This window comes from Emys orbicularis, chromosome 2 (genome assembly GCF_028017835.1).
Source record: "Emys orbicularis isolate rEmyOrb1 chromosome 2, rEmyOrb1.hap1, whole genome shotgun sequence".
Taxonomy (NCBI): Eukaryota; Metazoa; Chordata; order Testudines; family Emydidae; genus Emys; species Emys orbicularis.
In genome coordinates this window covers 228,414,164-228,439,516 of record NC_088684.1, presented here as the reverse complement: position 1 = coordinate 228,439,516, position 25,353 = coordinate 228,414,164, and positions in this window count along the sequence as shown.

The window sequence follows — 25,353 nt, the reverse complement described above, 5'->3', positions numbered from 1 at the left end:
CTGTTGGTCAATAACTTCTGTCACAAGCACATGAAAATCACAGAGCTCACAAAAGAGCTGAACCTTTCATTCACTGTTCACTGACATCTCCTCTGGCCATTATGTCCCTCTCTCTTGACTTTACCCTGATAGAAGGGAATGAATAATTATTTCTTGAAAGCAAGCAGTTACTCAAAACAAAGAGTTACTCATGTGTGTTCACTTCTTATGTTACATTCCTATTCAGTGCATTGTTTCTTACACACACCCACTCACCTGAATGCACAGCCTATGATATAGGAACAACCCCCTTCCAAATAAATGGGAGCTCTTTTAGGTCTAAAAATTCAAAATATGAAAAACAATTGATTAAATACTGGAATTTATCCTGATTTGACAGTGGAAGAGAGCTGCATAGATAGGACAACAGAATTTTAAAATTAGGTATATTTTTGTTTTGTTTTCCAGTTTTTAGCTTTCATGTGTCCGAGACTACTGTGTCTAGTAATTGATCCAAAAATACCTAACTCTACTGTTACCTTGACCTCCCTTTTCCCTGCCCCATTTGCCTGTTTATTCACGTGGGTCTTGATCCAAATCCAACTGAAGTAAATGAAAAGACTCCCATTGACTTCAGTATTATATGTGCTATATAATCAAAAGCTGCCTCTTTTTGTAGTGAGTTCAGTCAAAGGTGCTAAATTAGCAGTTCTGGTGACTGAAGTCCTTTATCCACAGAATAGGAATGGCACAGACAAAGGCATACAGTCTTCTTCGTGCTGTAATGTGGTTTAGCCTGGAGATAGAAAGACTGCCTATGGGGTTGGGAAATTAGTTCATTGTCCAAGACCATCCCATTTGCTTTGTTACAGTGGCTTTTCACTACTTTACATATGTTCATTGGGAACTGGCCTGAGACCAAGAATTCCTTTCATTCAGGTCAGTCATATACTTATCAGATGTAAACATTTTTTATGATTGCTAGTATAAGTCAAATTCAGATCAGTGATCTAAAAGAGAGAGGGTCCATATCAATTTACCAGTATCTGGGGCTATCCAAACAAGGCACTTATGGTCTCCAAGGTTGCTAATTTCCTACAGTTTCCTATTAGAAGAGTACAAAAATCTAGTCACTGTCTTATAGCCAGTATTAAAATAAAAGTAAACATCATCATGAATCTTTATCATAGCATAGGATCACAGGAATTGCTATACTGGATCAGAATTAAGATCCACCTAGTTCATCATCCTGCCTCCAACAGTGGCCAGTACCAGATACTTCAGAGGAGGGTGTAAGAACTAGAACTGGGCAAAATGGTTTGACCAAAAAATTTTCAATGAAACATGCCAATTTATACTGATTGAAACATTTTTCAAATCTGTGTCAAAATGTTTTGACTTTTTCATTCAAAATGATTTTTCATTTAAAAATTTTCTTTAATTTAATTTTCTTTAAAAAAAACTTTTTAAAAGCTTCAAGTCTACATGAAACATGTAGTTTCAGATCAAACCAAACATTTTGTTCAACCTAAAAATATATACACCAACAATTTCTAAAAATTTTGTTTTCAGGTTGACCTGAAATTATCCCACCCTCCCTCCACTCCGGAATTGCTAGCAATCCAAAAATCCATTATTTATATAGACAAATGTGGGATAATCTGCTGCCCACATTAGATCTTTACTCATCTCTAATAGTTACAGATTGGTTTAAGCCCTGAAGCATGAGGTTTAATATCTCTTCCAAAATTTTTATAATTAAGTATAACAGCTCTGGATATTCTTGTTATCCATATAAATGAGAAGAGGCAAGAAAGCAAGGAGAAAAGAGTTGATTCAAACTCCAGGAGCAAAAATATATCTTCACCTAAATATCTTCCTCCAAAGTTTTTCCGAGTTCATTTATTTCTGTCTCTGCATTTAAGGTAGACATTTGTCTTTCAGGAGTCTCTGACATCACTCTGGTTACCCATTAAACATAATTTACTCCATTCAGAACCAGGCAAACTTTAGCTGAACACAGCGCTCCTGCTTCTACTCCCAAGTGGCAAATTTCTTAAAGCATTTAATTTGCATATTTGGGCTTTATGGCCTGAGATCCATCCAGAAACATTATAAACTACTTTTCAAATGGAAAATCTGTATTTCATTTTTCATGTCTAGAAAGACGGGATTCCAATTCTGGACTGAGGAAAATGATACCATAATGAGCTCTCTGATCTGCATTCAGAGGAGTCAGTTCATTTTTTAATTTGTCATGTGCATTTAGTTTGTTTAAAGTTTTTAATTGACAGTCCTAGAGTCCTGGTACAGCAAAGGCACTGAAAACATCAGCACATTACCTATCTCTGGTGGTGAGGGAATAGGTTTGCCTCCTTGGCCTTTCAGTCCTTGGTCTCTTTGCTAACAAGGAGTCCAATTAGGGTATGTCTACACTGCAATTAAAAACCCACGGCTGGCCTGTGTTAGCTGATTCGGACTCGTGGGGCTCGGGCTTCAGGGCTGTTTCATTGCAGTGTAGACTTCCAGGCTGGAGCTGCAGTCTGAGCTCTGGGACCCTTCCACCTTGTCGGGTCCTAGAGCCGGGGTTGCAGCCACATAGCTTTATGGAGGTTTAATAGAATGTTAAGTAAGTATAATAGAATGTTGAGATACGGTATTCATCTTTAATTTTGTGACCTGAAATGTGGCATAGGGATAGGGGGAGCTATCATATGATTATATGTAGGAACTTGGAATACTCTAATCTCAGGAAGTGCTTGATGAGAGAGAACAGTATGTGTGGAGGAAGAAATAAAGCCTGAATGTTGCACTGTCTTGGCTCTCTCTTTTTATGTTCTTCCACAGAACAAATGGGATGGCCAGGCAGGGCTACTGTCCCATAAAACCTGAGAATATTCTCAGGGAACCAGCAAGTGGCCTGATCTTCCCCCAGGGAAGCTGGGCAGGGAAAAAAAATCCCTTCTCCCTTTTGCAACAGCTCCTTATTAAATCACAAGGTCAGGAAGTGCCCCCAGATACATGGCATAGAAGCTAGAGGTCCCCAGATAGGGGATGCTTAGAGGAGAAGGGTAAGGGCCAAACTTGGTCCCTCCAAGAGAGCAGCGATGTGGGTCTATTGTAATCTGGTCCTGAGACTTCAGTCTGAGACCATTACTGTAAACCTAATCCTGCAAGGTTCATACTATATTAATCACAAGGTGCCATGATGTAGCTTGTCCGGGGACTCCATGTTGCACCCCAGTGACTCAGCGAGAGGGGAGACCCTGTGGGCTGGTAGTTGGTATGCAGATATAAAACATCCCTACACGCTGCCAGTAGGTGCTGGAGAAAAGAGGGTCAGTTTAGAAATGGAGAGGAAGAAAAGTGTCAGGGAGAGAGCAAAATAAGCTAAACAAAATCCAAATCTCACTCTAGTACTGAACAATCTTTATCCAACACCACACAAGCCCCTGGCAGAAATGTGGCAGGTCTGCACTTTTGCCATTCCTATCCTTGCTGACAGAACGAGAAGCAGTCATCAGAATCCTCTTTGCCCACAGAACTCCTGAGGCGCTGCTTTATTGTGCTAGAGCATGTGAAGCAACATGCCAAAAAAGCCTGATCCAGTGCCAGTGGAGTCAATGGAAATCTTTCCATTGACATTAATGAGCTCTTCTTCAGACCCAAGGTGCACAGCTACACAAGTCTGCAACACTCTTATACATTTTTAAATATATGGAATTCATTTAAAAGGAAATGAGAGAGTGTGACATTTTTTGTATTAGTTGAGTAGTGACACTATTACATTTGATGTGAAAATATTCTGGATGCAGCAGGTTTATGAATTGTACAATTTTCCTACACTTCTAGATCTACTTATGATGTTTAGAATGTAATACTACCAAAGAAGCACGAATGTAATTGCTATATTTTCCCTCTTACTTATTGGTAGACTACGTCAGACCAGTACATGGTATTTGGTATAGGTTACATTTATTTTGAGGGCTTCACTGGGATTTAAGTGATGCATCAATCTTCTGCTGGCTGCCTGCAGAGGAGTAAATTTCACCCCAAGGCCAAATTCATCCATGTGCTACTTGCGCAGGGACTGAGGGGATGTGACTTGTACCTCTCCAGTTCTGGGTTTGCCAGGGGGCAGTACAAAGTGGCCTCAGCAGCGTGAATTATTGGAGCTGGTACAAAACCTATTGAAGGTGGCAGAAAGATTCCCTTTGACTTTAATGGGCTTTGTATCTGGTCCAAAAGGAATAATGTAAAACCTAGTGGGCCAATATTCCAATGTCATGTGATCCAATGCATTTTGCTTATAAAAATCTGTGTTAGAAAAAGAACCATTAAGCTATATGAAACTGAGTTAAAAGAATCAGTCATAGTAGAAAATAAGAAGTCATTTAAATGGCCACCTTTAAATAATTTGGGCCAGATCCTCAGCAGGTGTAAATGAACATAGCTCCATTGACTTCTGTGTCCCCTGGAACTACTCTGATTTACATCAACTGAGGATCTGGCCCCATTTTTTTTTCCTAACCTGCCTTTATTAAATGTAAAATATTTTCAGTTCGGGTTTTGGAGGGTTGAGTTGTCCCCCTACACACACACAGAAAGAGAGAGAGAGGGAGAGAGAGAGAGAGAACTTTAAGAAGTTACCTATAATCAAGTAAACTATATGCATTTTTTAAAAAGTACAATCTTAGTAGGATTTAAATATGGAGGGCCAGATCTTCAGTGGGGGGTTTGAGCTACTTTGGCAAAGCCAAGCAGCCATAATGCTGGCTTAACCAGCTGGTGGAATAATCTTCCTGTATGGGAGAATCCCAGATGGTATATAGCTGCCGTAGCCAAGGGTGCACATGGGAGGGACGGTGGGCATAACTCTGTTGCATGGTCCCTCCGTGTTAGTGATAGAATGCACATTGTGCTCTCCAAACTAGTTGTCTAGAAAAGGACTTTGTTTAAAGTATTGTGGTTAACAAAAGAAATATTTGTCCTCTTCAAAAGAAAAAAATCCTATAGTTTAAATTTGTATGTGGTATTTTAATCCTTGAGTAGTTCAAGCATCATAGCTTGATGGCAGCACTGAAATCTATAAAGAAATTGTGATCTTCTGAGTATTTTAGTGGCTTATCAGAGAACATAGAAGAACTGATGTATTTATTCTTTCTTCTGAGATTAAATGTAATTGGTTTAAAAAGATAATCATTCTTTTGTTTGAGTTTTATGCATTTCTTATGAAGAGCTAACACATTTTCCTGTAGGCTGACAAAGTGTACAGTCTTTTATCCTTATTTCCCAGTGGATAAATACTTTGTTAATTAATAAAGTATTATACTAGCACTTATTGTCTGCATTTAACTGTAGAAGGATTTTATTCAGATTATGTTAATAGATTGTCAGCTTTATTTTTTGCATTAATTACAAACTTTTCTGTGATGTTGTCATATGAGAATTGTTGCTACGAGTACAGGGCATTTTTGGGATTATTTTTTGTTTGACTGTTTTGAAATAATGTTGGCAACATATTGTTACATACTATATATTAGACCTGTACTGAATTATTTACTGAGAATTATATTAGTTACAAATTCAGCCATTTTTCCTGCCTCCTAATTGTTTGCAAACTAAACCTAGTATATATGAATCTACTTATTATTTATAAATACTCACTACATAGTGCAAAACAGTAATCAAATAATTTCTTGTGAACTGTTCTGAGCTGCTATTCGCTACTCATTACTTGTAATTTTTAATTGGTCACCTATGCCACAGAGTATTGTTATTGTTCCTGGACAAGATGACTGACTTTTTTAAACAGAAGGTTGACAAATGGAGAAATAACTGTACATTAATTATGCAAGTCAGATTTCAGGAAATTGCATATGTGAATTAAATAATGAGATTTAGCTATACAGTTATGGGTCAATAACTGTACAGCATTACTGAATTATTATCGTCTGAGACAACTCTATTTCAGTGTAACTTCTAGTGAAGTGAGGATTTTTGTTGTATATTGTCTGGGGGAGAAGACAATGTTCATTATATTGCTGCGGATCCCCCATACTTAGTATCTGGAGAGGTGTAATCAAGATGTTTAATTTTTGGCCAAACTTCCTTTGTAACAGGAAATAACTGACCTTGCCACTTCCTGACATTCTATTCATTATTATTTTTGTGTACAGATAGAGATAGTGAATAGTCAGGTACTAATAGAGACACCAGTCCTTCATGCAGAATCTCATTGGCTTCTATGGGACTCTGGTTATATCACTCTGTACAGATCAGGATCCAGGATTAGAGCTAAAATAATAATGGAATTGCATTTTAAAACAAAATTTGTATATTGCAACATTTTACTTTTAGGTTCAATTGGTATCCACATCCCAATTATTCCCCATGTCTTTCTGTTATAAAACCATAGCAGAAATGTAAATATTGGAACTGAAGAAACAGTTGGGTTTTTTAGACTAACATTCAGAATCCAACATCTGGTGTATTTTCAACTACAAATGCTATCTAAAAGCACAGGTTTTTTTAACTTATCAAGAGCAGTGGCAGTTATCATATACCTCATAAAATAGATGTTTGCTTGGCTCAAGATATATTAGTAGGCTGTTAAAATAAATCTTTCTTACATATCTCAGGAGGCAGAAAATTATTGAAGGGGTATCATTCTACCAACCATGGGCTGCTATCCTTCCAAATGCCTCTCTGTGGCTTCTTTTTTTTATTGCTTCAATTTCCATTGTGCCTGAATTATAAACATGCTAACATGCACTTCAGTGCTGTCAATCTATACAGAATGGGCTGATAATGGAGCATTGCTCTTAGTAGCCCTAATTTAGTCACATAATGAAAACATCATAGACCAGTTGGCAATTTCTGATGAAGAGATGTCCAATGCTGGGATAGCTGAGGTATTGGATGTCAGAATTGAGGTGTACAGGCACAGCTGTCTGGAAAAGCTTGTATAGCACTTGCCCACAGTATGCCTGGCTCTTGTTGGTGCTATCTGTTTCTCCTTTTTCTATGCATTCATCAAATGCACACAGAAAAATATGGTGAAAATGGGAAAAATATGGATACACTGGCAACCATATACAGTATATAAACCAAAGTATTCCAGCTAAAGTATATTCAAATATAATGGGCTAAATCCGGAAGTCCTCCAGTTTTTAGTGTCCTCATTCAGGCAAAACTCCCATTGAATTCAGTGGATGTTGTTCCTCAGTAAAGCCAGTATCAATTAAATCTCAGAATGTCCTCTCTTGTGTGTATGTAAGTGATATCTCTCTTTCACTGTGTGTATGGAGGTGATCTCTCTCTCTGTATGGGTGGATTTCACTCAGCCCATGTGCCAATGTGGAAGACAGAGGAAATTATTATATCACTATGTATACAACCGTTTTGTATCCTGTTGAATCCTGATACAGTTTGTGTCACCTAAAAAATTCAATTTAAAAAGAATCTTCCAGTGAGAACAAACCAAGGGATCCACAAACTCTAAGCATTTCACTGGTAAGGACACCACCAGTCCAGCCAAATCTTTGTCTATCCCTCTAAATGGAAGGTCAAGATTACAAAATAATCACTTGAGGACCAGGGGCGGCTCTATGTATTTTGCTGCCCCAAGCAGGGCAGTCAGGCGGCTTTCGGCGGCGCGCCTGCGGGAGGTCTGCTGGTAATGCGGATTCGGCAGCATGCCTGTGGGAGGTCCGCCGGTCCCGCGCCTTCGGCGTACCCACCGCCAAATTGCCTCTGAAACCGCGGGACGGGCGGAACTGCCAAAGGCAGCCTGACTGCTGACCTCACGGCGAACGGCAGGCCGCCCCCCACGGCTTGCCGCCCCAGGCATGCGCTTGGTGCGCTGGTGCCTGGAGCCGCCCCTGTTGAGGACTATGAATCCTTCTTCCTCCTGGAGATTAGTGGTCCTTAAGGGAATGGAATATATGATGGATCCCTTGGACCCCAGGAGATGCAGTTTGGCATGTAAGACCACTCATTCTCGCCCAGAAGTTATCACTTTAGAGAGTGGTGGAAAGAGATGTGCCAAGTCACCAACTGAAAACACCATGTAAGGGAGAAAGTGGGATTGGCCCTACCAGACTATTCTCTGAAGAAACTAGAGGCAGGGCCTTACTAGCCCAGAGGATGATGCATCCTGGGCCTAGGGCAAAGTGATTGTGAAAATGCATTTTTTAAATGCAAAAATACCTGGGATATTCAAAAGCACTCATGGTTGGCTTAACTCTGCTTTCATTGTAAGTCATTGGGAGTTTTACAGTTGACTTCAACGGAAGGAAAGATAAGGCAACATTCAGCACTTTTGCAAATTGCACCCAGAAAAGAGTAATTGTGATTAACTTCTTCATTCCTAATTTTTTTATGAGTGGAGAGGAAGAGATAAGTATTAGTTGGACCTTGTTGAAGTTAAGGGTTAGGTGGATACTTTGGTGAGCAGAAGTGTAGGGCAGAACAGGAAATGCAGGCAAGAGAGGATAGGCACTTACAAGAACAGATGTCAAACTCAAGAAACAACTGATCAGAGTTCTTCTACAGGAGGTAATTAGTGTATGAAAGGGGTGAGTAATGGCAACACTTTTCTCACGTATATGTTTTATAAAAGAGATTTGTGTTTAAAGGAAAAATACTAACACTAAAAAGGAGGAAAGAACCTAGATGAGGATGCCTGATGGATTTTGGTTTGTTCTATGAGGTGTTTGTTGTTTTTCTTTTTAAAATTGTTTGTCAGGGTTTTTGTTTGTTCATTTCACATTCTGAAATTTTAGAGTAAGTAATAGACCAAGATTAGCATCTGAGCGCCTTCTAAATAACCGGGAACCTTTGTCACTCAACATATCTAACATTTAGTCCAGGCAATCATACCTTCAATAGGGAAGATTTGACTGTATAAGCCTCTTAGTATTGTGACAGCACTCTGTTGTCATTTATTTAAAGAACAGTGAAGTAATGTGACTGGACTTTCTGAGCAAAGTTGCAGATACTATTATTATCTATGTATAACCTTTTTAAAAAATAAATTTGGAGGCATTCCAGTTCATGCTGTCAGTATAGGCATAAGATGGGCAGTACCAGTTGACTGTTTTTGATAATGCAGTTTAATAGTTTGTTTGGAAGGCCCTCGGCAATTTGATTAGTGCTGTTTGATGCTGCAATGACATCAGCATGAAGTGGAACAGTTCTGCTTGTAAGTGTCTGGCAGGAGATCCGAGTTTCTGTGCATCACACGGGCATAAGCATCAAATAGCATGCTATTGTACATTCCAGTTTAGATTTTTTTTATAGCTTAAGAAAATTAATAATGCATGAGCATCCAATAGGCTTCCATAAGACTCTGCCTTCAAAATAAAAATGCAAAATACAATTTGTAGTACTTTAAAAGTCTCTTCTGCATATTTCCGGGCATGTTTTCTGTTTCTTGAGGTGATAAGAGCCTGGGATGTAATCCTGGCCCTATTGAAGACAGAATTCCACTTGACTTCTCTAGGGCCCCCATTTCACCTATGCTTAGTAGGATGAAAGGTTGTAATGATGTTGCTATTCTGGATGTTTCATAAGGTGCTGCTGGTAGATGGCATAGATTGTTGGGGTAACAGGAAGTTATTTCTCTCCCTCAGGTTTTCTTCTGTTCAGAACATTAGGGATACAGTTCAGGTGGCTGTGGATTTATGAGACTTCAGTGTCAGGTACACTGTTTATCATAAGTAAAGACCTCTGTTATTCCATGGTCAGATATTATTATTACACGTATTTGTTGCTTCTGAAGAACAAGCTGATTGCATGCGTAAGCAGGATCTGAATGAGCTCTCCTCGGACACCTAGTGATGAGCTAGGGAAGAGGACATCAGGAATTGACCTTGTTAGCATGGGCACACCCACCCTGCCTAGGTGCTCAGCATGATGGGACTGCTTTGCCCAAATGATCACTTTTGGCTAGTGTTTGTGAGAGGGGAAGTATTGCCTCTTAGAGGTGCCCAGAGGGTGGTATGTAATTGTCCCAGGTTACTGGGTGGGGGCTCGAGCCAGTCTTGTGATGTATTGTTGAAAAAGAAAAAAACTAGATATTGAACCATGAACCTCTTCACATTTTCACCTTGCAATTACCGCGCTGTGGCTGATCTGGGGGCAGTGCCACAAACCTAACCCTATGAGTGACCAACTTTAAGTTGGGAGTGAGGAAGAAGAAATGGTTCCTTCTCACGGATGATCCCAGAGCTTTGTTTGACTATAGAGAGTGAACCTAAAGACTGTGGCTTGGAAAACATACAATAATAGATTCATAGATTTTAAGGTCAGCAGGGGCCATTATGATAATCTAATCTGATCTCCTTCTTAACACAGGCCATAGCATTTCACCAAGTGTATCCTGCATCAAGCCCAAAATGTGTTGCTGAGTGACAGCTTATATTTTAGAAAGATGTACAGGCTTGATTTAAAGACTTCAAGTGATGGAGAATCTAGAATCCCTTTGTAAGTTGTAATGTTTAATTACCCTCAATGTTAAAAATCCGCACCCTATTTCTGGGCTGAATTTGTCTAGCTTCCACTTCCAGAGATTGGATAATATTGAATGCAGTAATGGTCCTCCTGGAAGTTTGGACTTCAGAATGGTCCTGCCAGGGGAGGATCGCTCAGGGTAGAGATCATCTTCATATAAGGAGCTGTGTAGGTGGACTTCTTAAGCCTTCTTAGTAGAGACTGACATAATTGCAACAGTGGGTAAGTGGAACTAAGACTGTGATAGAGTGAGGGTAGTAGAGCTAGGTTTACATTGTCCCATATAATCAAATTCAGATAAAATATTGCATTCGTTTTTATGGAAACAGATTCAGCCTATGTGGTTGCACAACCAAGGAAATGAGTGGAGATTGTTTTCTAGTGAGTTAGAGCCCTTCATAAGTAATACACTCGTTACCATCTGTGACATACCAGGGTACAGTCCACACTAATGAGGAGCTGTGTCATCCCTGCCCTTTAACCTGGTGTGCCCTTTACACTGCGTTGCTGCTGTAGCCTCCAGCCTGAACTGCTCACAAAAAGCCTCCAGTTCTGTCTGTGTGTGTGCATCAGCCAGCCAGCCAGATCTTGGTTCTTACCAGTCTCGGTTATACTGAAGGGTGACCCCAACACCCTCCCAGTCTTAGATTCTCCCCCAGAAATGGGTATCCTGTACTGCCCAGAAGTCTCCTGGACAATACAAGTTTCATATAAAGTCCATTATGTCTTTAATAGAAATAATATGCACACAACATGCCATCTTAAATGTAGTTTCCCAAACACTTCAATTTAAACACACTGGATTAGATAAAACAATGAAAGAAGTCTATTAACTACACAGAGATAGATTATAAGAGAATACAAGTAATGAGGCATAAAAGTCTTAAATGTCTACAAGAAAGATAAAGATAAAATGTAACTGGTGCCTAACTTAACAACCTACATTAAATTCAAAGCAAAGTTTTCTCACCACGTGCTTTCAGAAGTCTTACTGACCAAACTCCTTGGGTCAAGACACCTTCCCCCAAAATCCAACTTGTTGTGTTAAGTGCCATGAGAGACAGAGAGAGAGAGAGAGACTGGGGGTGTCTTGGAGTGTTTGTCCTTCATTTTTATTGTTTCAGTGCCCCTCTGGAAAAACACTTCTAGCTGGGTACCAAGAGACAAAAAGTCTATAGGGAAAGATGTTCCCTGGTGCTTTTTTCTCACCTATTTGAGCTTCCTTTGTTTCCCTTCCTGCTTGATGACTCTGTTTACTGCTTAAATGCAAATTTCAGCAGAGCACATCTTGCTGTTTGAGATAGACCCATTTGCCAACCTCAGTTTGGAACATGTGTTAATAACACCATACAGTGGAATCTTATAACTTCACATATGAGGTTGCCACATGTTTTATCAGGACAATACTAACCAGGAAATTATGAGTTTTCAAATGATACTTTATAAGTCATACTTTGTACAAAGATTATTAGTGTGTGGGGTGTGGACACAAGGGTACATTCTGTCATACCAGCATATTCTGGGCAGGGAGCTGGCTAGCACAAGCAGGAAGGGGAGAAATGGAGGATCAGAATAAAACAGTGAGTGGAAAATGTGAGTAATATATTTACTGGGGAAAGAAGCTGAAAATTTATGTGACTGATAAGGTAGATAATTCCTAGCTTTTAGGTTTATTAGTATCAATACTAATACAAATAATTATTTTTAATATTAAACATAGTAATTTTATTGCCCTTTTGGATTGTTTTAAAAAATACAGACAGGGCACCAGAGTAATTGGAATTTATGAATCTTTAAATAAAACCTGTAGATCTAACCTGGAAGTATTCAGCCAGCAGTTATTCCTCTTCTTTGGCATGTTCCAGTGTAATAGTGAGGAGGAGTTAATAAAGTGATCACTTTGTCCATAACTTTTTACATTTTTACATTTTTACATAACATATGTCCATAAATTGTAATGTCATTTTGTGGATTGGGTAAAAGTGTTATGTTGTTCCAGTGGATAATTTCATGTCATGTAATTTGTCGAGATAAGTAACTGTAGAAGCAGTTTTGAGTTGATATGTAGATCTGCCAGGGTTTCATGGATTTAGATTACTTAAAAAATTAACCCCAAGCAAGATTAAAAATATCAGGGACAATACAGAGCAGAGTGTCTTACAAAAAGGATGCCTTTATAGCTCATCAGTGAAAATTTCTTGTCAAAAAGCTCCCTGAGCTAAGTAAAGGTTACTTATTCATATGAACACCTGACTTATAAAATCAATCAAGCCCTGATATCAAAGATGTCTGGTTTTTGCATCTATTCAGGTTGATGCTTCCATTAACTGAACTTCATATCCTAAAAAGGTATTTCATTTTTAAATCTGCTATGCATAACTCATTAACATCATAGCCCCTCACAGTAATTGCCTGAAACTGAGTAAAGAAAATCGAGAAAGATGAAGAGCTGAATTAGCACTTAATGAAAGGAAAAAAGTCAGACTATTTAATTGGCTGCCTGTCTGCCATGCAGCAGCTATTCCCTGCTTTATGGAAAATGTACGTTAAAAGTGTTTCTAGTTTCTAGGTGGTATTTACAGTTTGTAGAGAAGCTTTTATAGTGGGATGTCAAAAAGTGAAAAGCAGTGTTAAACATTTGTTTTAAACTGCAGTGTGCAGTATGCTTCAAGTGTAAAGAAAATTATCCAAGAAATACACATGTTTGCAATCATCTAATATCACACAAGAAATTTTTAAAAGTTTTCAAATATTTCTAGAGGCAGAACCTAATGCTTCTTCAGCTGATGTACTTTCTGTTACAGTAGCTCTGGGTAACTATTATTAACTATAGAGTTAACCTCCCAATTTTCTGAAGGTTTGAGATACCAAAAGACTTCTGAAGGTTTCCTGGAAGTAGAAGATCAATGCGTAGCTTACGTTGCCTGACTGGCCTTCAGTTAATGAGGAGTTTCAATTAGTTCAAGGTTGGAATAATTAAGGTAATATTATATTAACCTCTGTTCTTACATTTTTCTGGATTTCACCTACAGTATGAGGGTGGGACCAGATCCTCAGCTGATGTAAGTCAGTGTAGCTTCACTGAAAGTAACGGAGCTTTGGAGATTTACACCAGGTGAGGATCTGGTCTGGTGTGTTCAAAGAGATCATTTGGGAAACAGATTAATAAAAGCTAAAATATGGGAAAAGTGAAGGTGAGGAAAAGTTTTCTTCAGTATTACAAGCTATCATGATAAATGGGCCACTCCGCAGGCATGGCTAAGCAAGAGGGTGCCCATTGGGAGCTAGTGGAAACTGTATGTGAAAGGCTTTATGAAAAACATTAGGACATGTAGGAGATACAGCTACATCAGGATCATAAAGCTGGAGCCACTAAAATTACAAGACAGGATTCTTAGAAAATATGGTGAAGTTGCCACTGAAAAGTGACATGAAATAAATGGAGCAAACATGAAATCCTGTAAAACAAAGAGGATGGGCTACCAGTAATTTAAAGGTGATTGAAAACTTAAAAATAAAAGGGGGGGCAGTCTTATATCTGGGGAGCTGGGTTTGTTTTTTGTCATGTATAATAAAGGCCTGAAAGGTTTTTTAATACTTATAAGTTCAGGGCTTGTCTACGCAGGAAGACTCCATGATCATTGGAGATCTAGGCTGAGATCCTCATCTTTGCTCCAACTCCTGTACAGCCACATAATAGGCCCAAGTGGCATGAAGGGGCCCTCCTTTTAGAGCCCCCTTTATGCCACTTGGGTAAAGGCACTGTGGAACGCAGACCATAAGCACCCTGGAGCAAAACAGGACCAGAAGGGTGCAAAGGTGACTTAAAACCTATAGCGTTCCTTCCCTGGGTAGAGACACATCTTAGAATCTCATCATTCGTCAAATATGATGTCACACGATCAAATCACACTAACAATGGTGATGTCACACTAACAAATTTTGGAAAATTGGAGTAATTCTGAGAGACTGAAGGACTGCCAAGATAGTTCCAATATTTAAAAAGCATGACTCAGGGAGCTAGAGACAGGTTAGCCTGACATCAGTCCTGGTAAAATAATGGAATGGTAAATTTGATATCCACCAACAAAAATTTTTAGGCTAAAAATATAATCTGATATAGTATACTTGGATTTCTCCACGGTGTGTGACTTAGAACCGTATGACATCTAGATTAATAAATTTACGTAACATGGAATTAACAGGACACAGATTAGATAGATTAAAAACTATGTTACTTACACATAACTCTCAAAATGTACTTGGCAATGGGGAGATACCAATGGCTGTTTTGAGCAGTATCCCTCATGGATGTTGGTCCAAAGATATTCAATATTTTTATCAAGTTAGATGATGATATAAAATCTTTGCTGGTACAGTTTGTAGATTGGTGGGGTAGTAAATAATGAGGAGAACAGGATACAGATACAGACTAATCTGAATCAGCTGGTTAAATGATCACAATCCAACAAAAGGCTTTTTTAAGATAGCCAAATGCAAGGTAGTACATGTTATACCTACAGCATGAGAGAGACTGTCTTGGAAAGCAGTGAATCAGAAAAGGATTTAGAGGTCACTGCAGATAACCACTTCAACATAAACGCTCAGCACAATACTGTGGCTAAAGGAGCTAATGTGATTCTAGGATGTACAAAAAGGGGAGTGTAATCACATAGAAGTAGGGAAGTGATCTTGCCTCTGTACACAGCATTGGTAAGACTGCTACTAGAATATTGTGAACAGCTGTGGTGTCCACACTTCAAGAAGAATGCAGAAATAATGGAGATAGTTCAAAGGAGAGCCACAAAAATGATCCAGTGGCTGGAAATGATGTGATGCTGAGGGAACTCAGTCTATTCTGCTTATTGAAGAGAAGGATGAGAGCTGACTTGATCACTGTGTATAGGTACTTACACATGGAAAAGATGCCAGGGGTCCTCAAAGAAAGCCAGGAAAGAACAAACTTGACACTCCTGATATTTCTAGGTTAGAAAAAAACAAGCAAAAAATGTTTATTTAAAAATCCTTTCAGACTTCTTTATAATCATAAAGAAGCAAAAATGCGCACAAGCTCAATTTTTTAAAAATCCTGTACAGGTCACCTTTAAAGCAGCTGCCATTAAAATCTTTGTAGTGAGAGAGAGAATTTGAAATACTGCCAAACAGCTAAACAAAAAATATGAGGTTCCTGAACATACGTGCATATGAGCAAACCCTATCCCAATTATTTCTCACAAAAAGAGAAAAAATAGCCCTGATTCTGATCTTACTTTATCAATGAATTTCCATTTATTTCAGTGGAATTACTTCTGATTTACACCAGTGTGAAATCCTTTATGTTGTGAATGGTATAAAAATATAATTATATTATTTTCAAGCCAGGTGGGTTTGCCTCATTTCTTATTTACTTAGATTGTAGTCTTGCTCTGGAAACTAATGTACTGATTTAATAAATGGTGTAGATTTGCCAAGGTCTGCTTAAAAACAAATATAATATAGACCATTGCATAGTCCAGGTAGGTATAATATCTAAATATTTAAATGTATATGTATGTAAAGTATTAATGAAGTCTGTGTAGAAGAAAGCTGCTGCAGAAATAACAAAGTGAGCAAACATTCATGTGTGTCCTGCAGCTGTAGTTTGGCTTAGGTACAGTGAATTAACAGTATTGGGTTTATTTTAAAATACTCAGAGTTAATTGTGAGCCAGAGAGACTCTGACAAATGCTATTTGATCACAAATGTGCCTTATTACTAGCAATCAGCAGTCCCATGGCTGAAATGTTTAAAGAGCTTCTCTTCTCCCTGAATCTTTTGCAGGCTCCCATCCAATGCTTCCAACGGATATTTCAGATAACCCTTGATAACTCTTCAGACTTTTTTGGATTTCTCTGAAGTAAACTGAACTTTGAGCTTTGGCCATCACTGTCACTGACCAGAGCTGTGAAAAGCTCCTGGAAAAATCAGCAACATAAACAGTTTTTTTAAAAATTTGTGGTGAAAGATGCCTTCACAACTTAGCAATGAACCATGAGGCCTAGGTATTCTTCTGTTCCAGGGGTCCCCAACGCGGTGCCCGCGGGCGCCATGGCGCCCGCCGGGGTGTCTAAGTGAGCCTGCATACTGGCTGGTGGACGAGCATCCGCCGAAATGCCGCCAACAAGCAGCGTCATCCAGAGGCATCGCCGCCGAAATGCCGCCAAAAATTGGCAATATTTCGGCGGCGATGCCTCTGGATGACGCTGCTTGTCGGCGGCATTTCGGCGGCGACACCTATTGACATTGCCGCTTGTCAGCAGCATTTCAGCGGATGCTCGTCCGCTGCCGCGGTCCTCCGTGGCTCGTCGTCTGGCGCCTGCCAGACGAAAAAGGTTGGGGACCACTGTTCTGTTCTATTCTGTACCCATCACTGTGGTACCTGAGTGCCTTCCGATAGCAAAATAAGCATCGTGACTAATATCTGTTGCATGTGGTTCTCTCACTCTTATTCTCTCCAGGGCAAATACTGCATGTGCATATTTTTTTCTTTAAAAATATATATGTATGCTAACAATATACAATGTGCTTTCATAAGGGAAGGCAAAATCAATGAAGTTCACCTTGCACTTGAAATGGAATGTTGGCAAGGCTTTTTGTGGTTCTTTGATCCTGCAGTTCATTCCACAGTTCTAAATCAGCCCCTGAAAGTGCTCCATCTCCCGCATAGATATGTTTTACCCTTGTCACAGCCAGTTCCATTGCACACAAGAGCAGTTTTTGGTCACAATCTTCATCCTGGAGCTTCAGGAAATCTTCTAGGCAATCCTGGACCCAGATAATTAAGTATCTTGAATATAACTGAGGTCTTGAAGTTGTCACCTTCTATGAGGAGCCAGTGTAGTGAGACATGCTGCTGTGTCTTGGAGTAGTTTCAGTTTTGAGAGCCTATGGTTTCATGACTGGGTAGATTGCATTGCTGTAGTTCATTCAGGAGGCAGGTCAGGCCAGGTCATCCCAAGATGGGATGCAGTTTCCTAGCCAGACAAAGATGGTAAAATGTGATGCTTGTGGATGCTGGTATATGAAAGCTCAGTGACATCAAGGAATCCAAGTACACTCCTAAACTATGTTCTGACTTGACTAGTTTTGAGTATGCATCTTCAACCAGTAAAGATTAGACCATGGCTGAGACCTCATCAGAAGTTTTTCCTCTGCCAACCAGCATAACCTCCATCTTACTCAGGTTTAGCTTTAACTGGCTGTTCTTCAGCTATGAACTGATCTCAGATGAGCATTGGGCTAGCTTGGTGAGGTAGGCTGTGAAAGATAAATAGCGCTGTTTGTCTTCTGCATATTTTTGGCAATTCAGTCGATGATGTCTGACCAGCTCTCTCAGAGGTTGCATGTAAATGTTAAATATACTAGAGCGAATTGATCATTGTATGATTCCAACAGTGAGGAGTATGGTGAGGAAGTCACATTTTCCCCATCACTAATCATTGGGTGAGTCCCTCCAGGAAAGACTCAAGACATTTTACTTCATCTGCTGGACTCCTGACAGCTTCCTCAGACAGCACAGCAATATTTTTTATCAACTATGTTGAATGCTGTAGAGAGGTTCAAGAATGTAAGGATGGATGTCTGTCCTCCGTCCAACAGCATGACTCATGCTGTTTCTGTTCCTTGTCCTGGCCAGTCTCCAGATTGTCCAGAGCCTAGAAAATTGGCTTTGGCTAGTTGAACATGAAGAAGGCTTTTTGATAGTGTCCCAGTGAGCTTGCTCAGGAATGGAAGGCTTGATATTGAGTGTCAGTTAGCTAGGTCTGATACACCCAGGATGGGTTTTGTCAGTGTTGGTCTCTCTATGTGTTTTCGAAGAAGCAAGAAAAGATTACTTTCCTGAGTAAGGCATTTCTTCTCCTGTGGACCTTTTGGGACCCAAGCCCAGAGAAATTACATAAAAATTCCTTAGATTATATTTTGTTCTTCCTTCCTGGACCGTTTTTGCTTTTCTGAAATTCCCAATTCTCTTGTTGCCCCACTTGTCTTCTCAGCCAGTGATCTGCCAAGATGGAGTTGTAGCATGACTCATAGCAGCCATTGAAACCAATTATGCCAATTTTTCAAAGGCAGATTCTTAAATTATACCCATACAATGAATACTTTTGTCTGTAAATACCCATTTTCAGTTCAGTGAGTAAATTTGTGTCTAAAAATGTTGAGGATGCAACTTTGAGGATGCTTGCTCTGAAAATATGTCCCTTTAATTTTTGTTAAGACACAATGGATTTCTTCATGGAGACTAAGAAAAGCCCAAACTGAGTGTAACTGAACAAACTAAGCAGTTTTTTTGGAGTGGATAAAATATTGCCAAATAATTTAAAAAAATGTGGTGCTGTGATTCCTTGAATCCCATATGAATCTCCATTAATACTAAATAAAGTTGTGGTCCACAAATTTAAGTTGTGGCTACTGTTTAGAGGGTCCCTGGGTTGGAACCCAGAGTAGTGGGTAGAACTGGATTCCCCCACTGGCAAAGTGGCCTAATCCCCGAGAAGAGGACAAGGCTCCTTTAGAAGCCTGAGCAAAAGGCTAGATTTAAAGGGCCCTGGGATGGGGCTGAAGACTCTGAGGGCAGACAGTTTGTTGAACTCTTTGCTACCCTGGAAGGGGTTCATTTTTCCCTGTGTGACTTGGCTGGAGGGCTGAGGCATTGAAGACCTGCCTAATGAGGTTGGCAACCTACAGGGGGTGTCAGGAGTGGGGGAAATAATTGCAGTGCCAGACTCAGCTGCGAGGAGGCACTCAGGAGGTGAGTGCCCCATTGCACTACCTCAAAGAGCTTACAGTTGAAGTGTAAGGCGAGACCACAGGCTGATACAGCAGGCCGAGTTTAAGACTAGGTAATGATGAGACAATGTGGTCAGCAATAGTCACAGCCAGGGCCAGCTCCAGGCACCAGCGAAGGAAGCAGGTGCCTGGGGCGGCCAGTAGAAAGGGGTGGCAGTCCGTCCGTTGCTGGGGTGGCACGTCCGGGTCTTCGGTGGCAATTTGGCGGCGGGTCCTTCACTCCCTCTCTTCACTCATCGGCGGCACTTCGGCAGCTCAATCAGCTTTTTTTTTTTTTTCTTCACCGCTTGGGGCGGCAAAAAAGCTGGAACCGGCCCTGGTCACAGCACACTAGCTGCCTAACCACTGAATTTTTTGTAGGCCTCACATCAGAGGGAGAGGCTTGAAGGGGATAAAAAGCCTATCCCTAGGCTTGGTGGATATTTTTGAGACCTCCTCCCCTGCATAAGGGCAGAGTGGAAGGAAGCAGTGTCCCAGAGAGGGCCGTTGCAGATGAGTATCAATTAGAACAAGCTGTGGGTCTGCTTTATCTTACATCAGAGACTTCTCTGTTCCCTAGCCACCTGCAGATCCTGCAACAGCCTTTGCCCAACACTTCCTGGCTCCTATGTTGAGCTCGGCTCATTTGGCACTGAGAATTGGGGCAGTGGTTTTCAGTTTTGCCCATTTTAAGTTGACAGCAAGATATTAAGGAGGAGATGTCAGAGATAGGCTGAAATATAGGCTTGAAAGGCCCCAGACCAATCAAGATGGGAAAAGCTGACATACAAATCAGCATAAAGATGTTAATTGAAGCCATATACGAGGTCTGTGTCAAAATTACGCTGCTTTCTCCTGTGTCTTGAACTTGATAAAGCAGAGTCAGGAGATTAAAATAGCTTTCCTTTCCGTGTGTAATCTTTGTTGTCCTCTTTGTAATGATGCCATATGTATATGTGGTGAGATATCAGCACATCTTAAATGTATATTGAGGCATGAAAGGTTTTATGGAGAACTGGCTCCTTAACTCAGTCTGATTACCAAACTGAGATTCATTACTCTGAGTGATCCTGAAAGAAGGACTACTTCAAATATTGTATCATGAAGCTTGCAGGCATTCTGAGTTTCTATTGGCATTCATCAAATACTAGTATCTTGTTATGCATTTGGCTTTCACAGTCCAAGTGTTCATACAGTGTATTATTCATTTATGTGTGGATGAATCCAGTCCAGAATAGCAGACCTTTGGCAGCAGACAGGTTCAGTTTTACTGTACTCGATGGGGCTGAATGCAGAGAATCATTTATGAAATGTGCAGGGAGTGAGAAAGGGCAAAGCTCAGAGAGTCTTGGGATGGGTCTAGAAGACAGGATTGACCACTGTTTGAATCCCACCATCCTTCCTCCCTGAAGGAGGCCACATTAGGATTATTTACTGTCACACATCGGCCCAGGTACAGAGGCTGGACATGGGTATTAACTTTTTCCCATATTGAAGAAATAAGGAAAAGTTCTCTTCATTACTATACATCTAGATATCTCTTCCTGGTGGGTGAAATTCATATCCCCCATGAAAAGCCCAAGTAACTGGGCTTAGAGTGGGGGTCCTTTGCATGTGATTGGAAGATGGATTCCTCTTCCTTACTTGCCCCAACCTTGAGGAAGGGCACAGGGCACTGCAGTGCTGCAGCTACCACTACAACTCACGCTTAGGGTGACCATATGTCCCTTTTGGCTGTTTTGGCTGTTTAAGCCCTGTCCTGACCATCCTGACTTTTTTGGCAAAAGTGAGCATTTGTCCCATTTGCTTTTATCAACTTGATCAGTTGGCAAGAGCAAATGGGACAAATGCCCACTTTTAAAAAGTGGGGTGCACAGGAATGTGCAGGGGCAGTGAGCGGCGTGGGCCAACCCTATGTGGGGGAGTGGGAGGCTCGGGCAAGCAGCTTGGGCCAGCCCGGCGGGAGAGGAGGGCTCAGGCTAGCCCCATGTGGTGTCCCGTTTTCCCTTTGAAAAATATGGTCACCCTACCCATACTGTAAAAAGAATGTCTATGTATTCATTCTATTTTCTACAAATAGCATTCTCCAGTCATTGACTCATAGACATTAAGGCCAGAAGGGACCATCATGATCATCTAGTCTGACCTCCTGCACATTGCAGGCCACAAAACCTCACCCCACCCACTTTTGTAGTATGGCTCCAGGACTGGGGAAATGGTAGCAGTATGAAGAGAAAAAAGATCCCAAGTTTCCTCTTGTATTATAGTGAGAGTAGTTGTTGCTTACTGTTAAAGTTGCAAAATAGATATCATTATAACGGTTTTTTTTCAAATGGTCATAATTTTCTAAACAATAGCGTTGGTTGGGTTGTGGGTTTTTTTTTTGTTTTTTTGTTGTTGTTGTTTTGAAGAAACTGGTCTCAGCCCAAAGTTGAAATTTTTAGAAAAAAATTGAGGAAATTTCTTTCATCTGGTTAAGCTTAGTGATCATCAGTAGACACATATCTCCTGTTTATAAAATGTCTCAGTCACAGCTTTTGGTCATGGCTACAGCAAAAATAACTGAAGTTTGAAATTTGCCATGTAGACAGACTTTAATGAGGAGTAGTGATATTGCTAGTTTTTGTTTTGTTCGGGAGAAGAGGGGAGGGGAGGGGAGAGGAAGGGAGAGAAACTTAGAAAAAAAAAGTTATAAGCAATTGAAAAAGTCTCTTCTGAATATGTTCACTAGTTAAGACTTTTAACAGAGCATAATGAAGGCTCCTTGCTCCTCCCCCCAGTGATATAACCAGAGAAACATGCTCCCAGCCTTATAAGCATCATGGATTTTTGCTAGGACATCTTCCATGAGAGAGAATAGAAATGTCTCATTACCCTCAGCAGAATCTTACAAAAACACTAATTTCAGTCAAAAGAGATTACTGCAATGCAAAATAAATAAATAAAGAGAGAGAGAGAGAGAGAGAGCAGATTTTATGATGTAAGTACATCTCAACTTTTGTTGCTTCATTCTGCAATATATATTGAATTCCAAACCTGCATTAAAAACAAACAAGAAAACTTTCTACCTTTGCCCACTGTGAACACACACTATGGCGATGTAAATTGATGTGTTGCAGGTATCAAGTTTTGAGGAATGTTCTCTCCAACCAAACCATAGCAACATATGCACTGCTGTGGCTTCACTGTAGGGTGCTATCTACACCAAAGGGAGGGGTTCTCCCACTGATGTAGGTAATCCACCTCCCTAAGAGGCAGTAGCCAGGTTGGCAGAAGAATTCTTTCGTCAACCTAGGGCGGTCTACTCCGGGGATTAGTATGGCTTAACTATATTGCTCAGAGGTGTGACTTTTTCACAACCTTGAGTGATGTAGCTGGGTCAACCTTACTTTTTTTTAGTGTAGACTAGGCCTTAGTTTCTCTTTGTGTCTGCTTTCTCTATCTTTCTGGAGATTGTGAACACAGAACTGCTGGAGTTCTGAAAATGTTGTGCTACAACTGTGAGTTACAAGCTGCCATATTTTTATCCCTGTTCACCTGCTTGAAAATATAAGATACAGCATGCAGTGAATATGGTGGTTTACTTGATGCAGACATAGCAGCAAAATGAGGACAGACTTATGTATAAAATTAAGAAGCAGGCTGCAACTTTTATTAAACTTTAACACAGGGGAGAGGTGATACCCACCCATTGCCAGTGCACTCCTGTTCCAGGCATTTAATTGGTTCCAGTGGAGGGTTACAGGCTCCTACCATATAACCCATAACTTGGGGTAGGCTCTCCTCAGCCTACCCCCCCAGGATTCAGCTCACTCTGAGTCTTAGCACCCTTCCCTCTACCATGAGGGGAACAGAGGGTGCAGAAGGATGGGGACCTCAGTCTGTGAGGGCCACAGGATCTCTCCCTATCCCATTAGCTTAAGGTCCATCACCAAATCCCAGGTCCTTTACCTCTGGGAACTGTTCATTTTATCCTTTTAACCACACCGGAAACAGGCCACAAGTTGTGACAAATTAACAACTCAACCCAAGTACCACAGTTTGGTTCTAAGTGCCTTCCTACTTAACCCACTGTGGCTTGAAGGAGCTGTGATCAAGGCAAAAAGCTCCCTGATCTTCTGCCAATTAGCCTATTGGAGAAAAATTGTCTCCTGACCTCCAACTGGCAATCAGCTAAACTTGCAGTATCAGTCAGGCCAGACTCCCATTCCTAGTTTGGGGTGGGTAGGGTGGGGCTGCTGGAATGGAGCCATACATGGCCCACTCTCCAGATCACATCTTGGGAGCTGATGAATGCTGTAACCTTCCTGCTCAGCTGGCCAATGGGTGCCAGAGATTCCCCGGGTAGGAGGAGCTGCCTGGTGGCTCTCATTGAGTGTTTCTCTCCCTCGCTGCTTGGACTGTCCTCCTTGACCACCAGCCCATCAATTTCCCCCCATCCATTGAGGCAGGTGGGTGGCATTTCTGTCCCCATATGGAAATAATTCACTCTTGCACCTGATTACACCATGAATCAAGTTCCTGACATAATATTTGGCCCCTGGAGTCCAAAGTTTCCTCACTGAGCTTTGAAGGAGATTGTAGTGGCAGAAAATGGAACTATCATTTGATCTTGAACATTTTCTGCCAATTGACTTGCAGCTCTTCTGTCACAGGAGTGCAACAAGCCTTTGTTCTTGAAGCCCCACTTTCAAAAGGAAAAAAAAATGCATTTCTCAGTTGTGCTTATGTTTGAATACAAGGTTGCTTTTTCACAGCAGATACGGAATACGGTTGAGCAAAGTCAATGTAACGTACAGTGAAGTTAAACATTTTCAATGACTTCAGTTTGTTTAATATAAGCATACTCCAATTTATAACTTACTGAGGATAAGCCACATTTCATTATCTCGTAAATTATAACTGTCAGCAGACATATAGAAAATGATAGGCATTTGATTATGGATGTACATATTTTTTTTTGCCCAAGCAAACATTTTTGAAAGCAAAATAGAAACTGGAAGAAGAGATTAAGCTTACCTCTTCTTTCTGTATTTTTTGGACTGTATAAGGCAGAAATCATTGTCCCAAATAAATAAATTGAGTGTACTGCTCTGATTAGTGTGTTTCTATTTCTTCTAATTAGGTTGTTTATGCAGGTTTTTCAGTCAAATTTTTGGTGTTGGGGAATACAGGCAGAACATGTGGCTAGATCTGCCTGTATTCAGACAACAATTGCTCCTTTGAAACAATACCATACAGACCTTCCTATTTCATTATGGGTCCATTTGAACTATGACATTTCAGGGTTTTTTAAATTTTCATGAGGCTAAAGCTTGCCCCATCCCTACAGCTGTCAAACACATATGACCAATTCTCTTCCACTGTTTGTGTTGAGTATGGATGGGTTTTGGGAAGCCATACAGGGAGGAAGGGCAGTTCTACACAGTTTGTGCATTAAGGAGCACCGCTTCAAGGGGCTGCTGCTTCTATGTGCCAGCATAGCAATAATCTGGGGGTAAGGTATAGTAGGGTCCAGTAGGGGTAAGAATATAATTAAGGGATTAGTGGGTCCACTGCCATTCTTTTTGGAATGGAGGAGTAACAGCGATTTGAGCAACTGCAGCCTCAGAACTTCAGTAGAAGATATAAAGCATTTCCCTAGTACATGGGCGTACACATATCACGAAGTGATCACTCCATATCAGATTTCTCAGTTCTTGTCCTCAAAGGAAACCTGCCCAACACCTTCAAAAGACAAGCCTGGGAATTTAAATTAATAACTCTTCTAGACACAAAAAATCATAGGCTCAACAGAGATATTGTTTATGGCTTATTACAACAATCTGTAACCTACTAACACTTATCTGTCCTATGACTGCAGGAGTGTTAATTGCCCACTTCATTTTTAACTGGACTCCTGCAATATGTGTTAACTCTTTTATGCTTAACCCTCTGTCCCACCTTGTATTTAGTTGTATAACTCTGATTTCCTTTTCCAGACCTGAAGAAGAGCTCTGTGTAGCTCAAAATCTTGTCTCTTTCAGTTCATCCAATAGAAGATATTACCTC